The 7,500-nt window shown below is 35.7% G+C and overlaps 1 protein-coding gene across 1 annotated transcript in view; it reads right to left on the bottom strand.

The window, feature by feature from the left end:
- Positions 1 to 7,500, bottom strand: part of LOC137648653 (uncharacterized) — a 274,640-nt gene that overhangs the window by 84,548 nt on the left and 182,592 nt on the right. The window lies entirely within an intron of this gene.

The following is a 7,500-nucleotide window of genomic DNA, read 5'->3' as shown; positions in this document are numbered from 1 at the left end:
TAAACTCATTCATTTTAATCGCATTCACAGCTACATTTTGACAACTTCCCCATTAAACAGAATTGTGTTTTATTTCTACTTTTGCTTTACATAAATTTTGAATGTATGTCTGGATTAGGGAAAAGTACAGAGGAATTATAGCTTGTTGTAGAGGTAGCATATATAACTAAGAGAACTATATGTGTTGACATTGAATAATGTTAGGGCTAGATCGTAAGGATTAGATTTTGAGAATATGGTTGACAGCACTGAGATTAATAAAAATTAGTGAAGATCGACAGGAGACTGAGCAAGCAAGTGTTGCGTTTTATCATCAATAATGGTTCCATGAAAGACTTCTGGTCTAAAGATAAATGCTGAATTTGGATTCATAGACCTAGATATCGCTTTGAATGGAATGGCAGTGAAAAGGCAGTTTTTGTTGAAATAAGATGACAACGATCAGAATTGCATTATGAAACCCAGGGTGATTCCTAGTTTCATAAATGGAGGAATCAGTGAAGTCGGGAAAACGATGAAAAAATGTAAGGTCTGGTTTGTGAAATAAAAAAATACGTGATGTGCCTGAATGAGGTATGAATCAAAGACGAGATCCTACATAACTAACTTTATTCAGTCAATAAAACAGGTATTTATATCCACCCAAAATGTGATATTACATAAAGGTACAATTACATGTACAGTACAGTATACGTTCAATGGGTTTTGCCAATAAGATTGACATTAGCATGAAAATTAACCATATAATAACGCTAATGAAAATAGGGTTAAAATTAACATGTTACGTTCAACGGCGTTTTTCATTTAAGTTGATTGGATTCCAATGGGGGTTACTATGTGTGGTGCACGCAATAAACGGAAAGAAGGCATTTTTCTTTTAATTGTATTTGTGTTGCTTATTGCATGTGCATTACATTGCTCCAACGGCCCCTCCAAGGCAACTAGACGTACATGTGTAAGAGGGTGGCCTGTCCTAGGGTGTTGAACTGTTGACAGATCGTTTTGCAAAAGATACACAGGTTTTAGGTGACCAATAGTGATCCAATCATCTTTTTCTCTAATGTTGAAGAGGAGAGCTTTCATAGAACTTACTTTACATTGATGGCTGTTTTTCCTGTCCCATACAGCTGGAGAACCCTACTCTCTACAGGACCTCCACTGTCGTTTTACCTTATTAGTTCAGAGTATTTAACGTTTCATGTCTCGTATTCTTCATTTACTGTTAAATCATCACTGTCAAAAGACTCGTGAAATAAGAAAGTCTTCAATTTCCTCTTGAAAGCCTTAATGTCTTCAATCATTCGAATGTTACCTGGTAGCTTATTATATAGTCTCGGGGCCGCATATTTAAAGGTTCTGGAGCCTACAGTATACATATATCTAGGTTCCAATAGTTTGAAGCCATCTGTAACTATTCTCGTGTCGACACGATTTGTTGGCTGCACAATATGTAACAATTCTCTTAAGTTTTTTGGACGCCCGGTTCTGATAACTTGGTGGGTTACTATTGTACATGCTTTAAATTCAATTCTCGCTTTAATCGGCAGCCAGTGTAAATCGATTAGTATAAGGGTGATCCTTTCTCTAGGTGGGACACCTTTTATCAGTGTTGCTCCTCTGTTTATTATGTTTTGTAATTTCGAAAGTTGCACTTTTGCTAAATTGTAGTAGATAGAGTTACAGTAGTCAATCGTGGTAATAACACCGTTTATCACAAGTTTCTTTACAGAATTTTTGTCCAGGTAATTTTTTATAAAAGCAATATTTCTTAGATGATAACCAGCAGTTTTTATTACATAATATATTTGGGCATTTAGAAAAAGAAATACACCTAAATCTCGAACTTTACTAGATATCGGCACCGAGTCATTATTTATGTTCATTTGAAGATCACCTAAGTTTCTCACGCTGTTTCTCTTTCCCACCACCATGAATTAAGTTTTGTTCTCATTTAATTGTAGTTGTTTGAATGTCATCCATTCTCTAACACTATCAAGGATTCGGTTTAGAGTTTCAGTAGTGTCATGTATATCATTTATGGAAGAGTAAAACTGTGTGTCATCTGCAGATAGTTTGAACTTCACGCCATGCCTTTGTAGTATTTTCGATAGACCAATAGTATAGATGCAGAATAAGATTGGGCCAAGTACACTCCCCTGGGGTACCCCTCTGTTTAAGGGTTCATATGATGAATAAGAGTTTCCAATTTTTACACAGTAATTTTTACCAATTAAGTTGTCTTTTAGGTATTCGAAGGCTTGATCTTCAACGCCGATGGACCGTAGATCATTTAGTAGCAGTTCATGCACAACTGTATCAAAAGCAACACTGAGATCGAGCAGAATTAAGATACCACATTTATTTTCATCCATCATTTCTAGCATATCATTTACAACAGAGCAGATGGCTGTCTCCGTAGAGTACAGTTTTCTGTAAGCAGATTGGTTGTCGGGCAAAGCTTCAATTACTTCTAAGTGGCTGACTAGTTGTTCAAGAATTACATATTCAAGCGCTTTTGAGATGATGGATAGATTTGAAATAGGTCTATATGAGCTTAATTCCTGGTAGTCCAGTGCATTTTTCAGAACTGGTGTGACTATAGCCATTTTCTCAGATTTAGGAAACTTACATTGATCAATGCTAGCATTTGCTATTCTTATTGTTATTTCGGCTAGACTAGAAAAGTCTCTTTCTCCAATTACTTCAGATATTGGCATAGGATCGATCGCGCAGTTTGTTTTCTTTGCTCGCTTGATAATTCTGGTGATGTCATCTTGTGTTATGTTGTTAAATCGTATTAATTTTGTCTGTGTGCCGGGTGTAACATTAATCTGATGTTGAGTATTTACAAATGACCTGGTTATGTTTTCAATTTTGTTTTTACAGAAAGGAATGGGGTCATATATTGGAGTGTAAGTGGAGGCTTGCAAGCATTAAAGTTTATGATGACATGTGTTGTAGTATGAAGATCTTTCAGTGTGTGCTGCTTTGCTCACGACTTATAAGTCGGACGGAATGGGTTGAATTTTCCCCCACAACGTGGAAATAATCGAAGGAGGTGGCGGACTGGAAAAATTCTGCAGGGATGACAGTGGGTTGCCATATACTATTTCTGCTGCTGAGATATCCATGGCGTCCTTGGGAGTAGTCCGTAGTTCTAGGAGGCCCCAGGGAAGTTGTAGAAACCAGTTGGAGTCAGTGCAGCAAGACATCAAAGCTCCTTTGATGGTATGATGAAAACGTTCCACCATTCCATTGGCTGCAGAGTTGTAAGCTCTTGTCTGATGTAGTGGGGAATGCGGAGAGGATGCCCTAATGATGTCCACAATTGAGAGGATAAAACAATACTCATGTCAGAAGTATTGTTATCCATCCTTAAAATAAAGCAGCATTACATGTGAATGGGATGTTGCACCTTGCATGGGAATTGCTTCAGGCCAACCAGTGGAACGATTGATAACTGTTAAAAGGCAACAGTGTCTTTGTGACGGGCTAAGGGGCCAACCACGTCAACATGAATGTGGCCCAAATCTTTGGTATCTTTAGTAATGCCATGTCATACGAACTTCGACTTCAATGGGTGCGAGTGGTGTAAGAAGCCATGGATCAACTGAAGCACACGTTGGTGAGTGGAGGAAGGTATCCACAGACATGCCCTAGCAGTGATGACGTCACAGAAGAGGGTGGCGTTGATGACATTGACAGAAACATCTTTCCAACAGAAAATCATGCATGTCGTTGCTTTGTTTCTCTGCTAAGGCCTTGTAATACATTCCCAGGTGGAAGGCTGCCAGTGTGTTCTGGAAAGGGTGTCGTACAACAGGATTAAGTCTACCAGGAATGTGTTGAATAATGCAGTTGTAGAAATCCCTCGCCAAATTGTGATTCAATTATCAGTCCTTGAGTACATCGTGTATTTATAAATATAGTATTTGTAAATCTATATTGCAGGACTTTAAGGGCGCTTCAGTTTCATATTTTTCGTATTTCGATTTATGTTAAAGATGTTCATAACGTATATACCTCAGGTAACATTTGCGATTTCAAATATTAAGCGAGCCCCAAATTTTCAGTAATAAAAAATAATTTTATCATGTGTTTCATGTATCATGGAAGTTCCTTTTCTGAGACCAAATTATAATAATCTAACCTCTTTTTATCGACCTTTTTATCCCAACTTCTAGTTCAATGTGGTAAAAGAAGCAAAAGAAAATGATAATTGTATTGTTAGTAATCCATACAGCTATAAACAATAAAACGAAAAACAGCTGTTTTGTTATGAGTATCTGATTCGGAATACAACAGCTGTTTTTCTGATATAATATCCCATTATACCTCTTTCGGTTTATGAAAGGGTATACCCAATTACACCAAAATCTACCTAGATAATTGGACTTTAAAATTATCGTGCATTGGCAACAGGGATAAAACACCTCTAACTTCAATATACCATCAAAATCGACAGAAATAAAAATATGAGAACAGTATTTTTACTAAAAACTACATACTTTTGTATGGTCAAAGAAAAATTATAGTTTATGCATGAAATATCTCTTTTAGCCAGGAAAATATCATTAGTTTTCCTTGATCATCTGATTTGGAAAGTGTAGACGGGAGTCACAATCATCTTACAAACGTACACAATAGAAAAGACGTATATTCGCTGTGTTTTTATTTCATAATATGCTACTAATAAGTGAATATCACAGTAACTAATAGTGGATACAGTTAAGTAAAACATCAGTATTATTAAAATCCTGATTGTTTTAAATACAGCTGTACTTTTGGGGCAAAATAAATGGTCATATTCTTTGGTCAAGCGCGTCGCCTAGCCGATCAGTACAAATGAGTGTTCAGATTTTACCTTTTTTATTTACTTATAGCCCATGGCATGTAAGGATGTCTACAGTAAAAATAAATTTCAGCTTAAATCTATATCTGAAATCTTCTTGTAGATATATCTAGATATGAGACAGATTTAGTCTTGTAATGTTTGTTTTCCTCACTCGAAGTGACTAATGGCAGCTTTATTGGAAAGGGGTTGCTAAGAACAAAATGAGTATTGAATTTGTGCGGGAGTGTATGTATGTACTGTAGATTTCTGTTTCTATTTCGCGGTTTTTCAGCTGTCAGGGAGGAGGAGTGACATGGAATGGAGTACCGGCGATAACCGTGGGATTACTTTCAGAAATAGCAGAAATATGTTAGCACTGACAGGTGAATCAGGTGTCGGACTGTTGAGTGAAGTCGTGCACAAGGAGCATTTGGTCCGTGCAAATGCTGAAGGAAGACCCCTCTTAGAAGTGACGGACAGCCATATACCAGGCTAGTTACTCACAGTCCGAGGTAGAGTAGCTGGATTTTACCTTTTAATGTTTTCTACTAAAGAAGGCCACTGCGGTGAACGATCTGTTAATCATTTTTCGAGTACTGTCCCTACTCTGGCTATTTCAACTTCAATCTAAAATCTAAGGAACTTGAAATTTTTGTGGTAATTTCGAAACATTTTAGGAAACCTCTGACTTTAGATTGCATTTCAATAACATTCCGCTCTGTAACTTTTATGTGGGTTGACATGGTCTTCCATTATCCTGGGTTAGAGTTCTCTTGCTTGAGGGCACACTCGGGCACAATATTCTATCTTATTTATCTTCCTCTTGTTTTGTTAGATTTTTATAGTTATATAGGAAATATTTATTTCAATATTGTTACTGTTCATAAAATGTTTTATTTTTCCTCATTCCCTCTCCTCACTGGGCTATTTTCCCTGTTGGATCCCCTGGGCTTATAGCATCCTGCTTTTCCAACTAGGGTTGTAGCTTAGCAAGTAATAATAATAATAATAATAATAATAATAATAATAATAATAATAATAATAATAATAATAATAATAATGATAATAATAATAATAATAATTTGTACTGAATAGAATTGTTGAGAGAGGCGTTTAGTTTCAGGAAGAACTGTTTTTAAGAAACAGAGAGGTATATCAGATTCAAAAATCAATTTCTTGAGAAAATCTCTAGCATCATTTTGGTGATTTCTAAGTTGCTATTTCCTCAAACGCTTTTTTTTTTATGCGTGTTACTGTGGTAAATGAATACCATCAGCTTTAAGGAATAAGATACTTTATTTAAACTTTGCTGTTTCATCCAGCTGATTTATCAGTTTCAAGGAAGTAAAAAGTTCATCTTCCATAGAAGAATGACGTATTCCAAGTATTGGCAAATGTGAATCAATGAACAGAAAAGTGACTTAGCGACATACACACATACACACACATTTTCAATTTTGTAGTACGTTATACAAAAAGATAAACAACATTCACAAAAGCACTTACTCGTAAAAATAGGTAATTTTTCTGTCAGAGGAAGAAGACGATATAAAAGAAATTAAAGCAAAAACACACTCACTTCAAACTTCTTTTATTTCATAAGCAAATATTGAAAACAAAAGCTTCCTAAGATTTATTTAACAAAGTGATGGAAAAGTAAACAAAAACATTTCAAAGACTACTTTCTCATTAACAAAAAAAAAGTGAGTACAAAATCTCTTACATTCCGGAAAAAACAAAAACATCGTAACACAATATAACAAAGAACAAAAAACTAAGTAGCCTCGTTAGCTTCAGCGGTTGGTAATTGATTTTATTTAGAGAAATAAAGAAATCTATCTATCTGACTGCTGTAGATCAAAGGAGTTATTAAAACAAGAAATTCTGGTTCTCAAAATGGTAAACATTTGAGAGATCTTTAACACTGTAATTCCATGAAGTATTCAGAATTTCAGAAGTAAAACCACAACATTGACAATAATTACAGGTTACATAGATAACGTCTGATCTACACTATTAAAAAAGGGGAATCTTAATCGAAAATATACTGTTCTCAGCCGTATTTCTGTAAAATACAGGCGACTGTAATTCTACCATACATTGTTTCTATATTTTACGGGTTGGTGGCCGTAATATCACTCTTTTACGTCAATATATCCTTTTTTAAAATGGTAAAAATCCTGGAATAAATGTTGCCAAGCATTAACTGTTTTAATGCAAATTTTTAACTGTACTACAGTAGTAACGGGAAATATATATCAGAAGGATTAAAAACCAGGGACGTGCAGAAGGGGGGGGTGCTAGGGGTGCCCAAGCACCTGCCCCTTTTGCTACTGTATTAAAAGTGCCCTTTTGAGAGGGATGTATTATAAGCCCGCTGCCTATGCCACCTATTTGTGTCAATGATAATAATGATAATAATAATAATAATAATAATAATAACACGGTTGGAGTATTCATCTTCAGCTGTCGTCTGTTTTTGAATGATGAAAAGTACAGGGGCCGAGTAGCTTGGAAATCAGAGGGCATAAGCCGTTGGAGGACAGCTTTAGAGAAAATAAAAGGAGCATGCTAGTTCAGAATCTCACATGATTGGTATGGTTTGATGGAAAGGGTTCCAAAGTCAAGCATTAGATATTGCTTTAGAAACAGCTAATCAGGAAGTA

The sequence above is a fragment of the Palaemon carinicauda genome, chromosome 10 (assembly GCF_036898095.1).
Source record: "Palaemon carinicauda isolate YSFRI2023 chromosome 10, ASM3689809v2, whole genome shotgun sequence".
NCBI classification, from domain to species: domain Eukaryota; kingdom Metazoa; phylum Arthropoda; class Malacostraca; order Decapoda; family Palaemonidae; genus Palaemon; species Palaemon carinicauda.
Note: the sequence above shows the minus strand (reverse complement) of the source record. Positions and strands in the feature narration are given on the sequence as shown.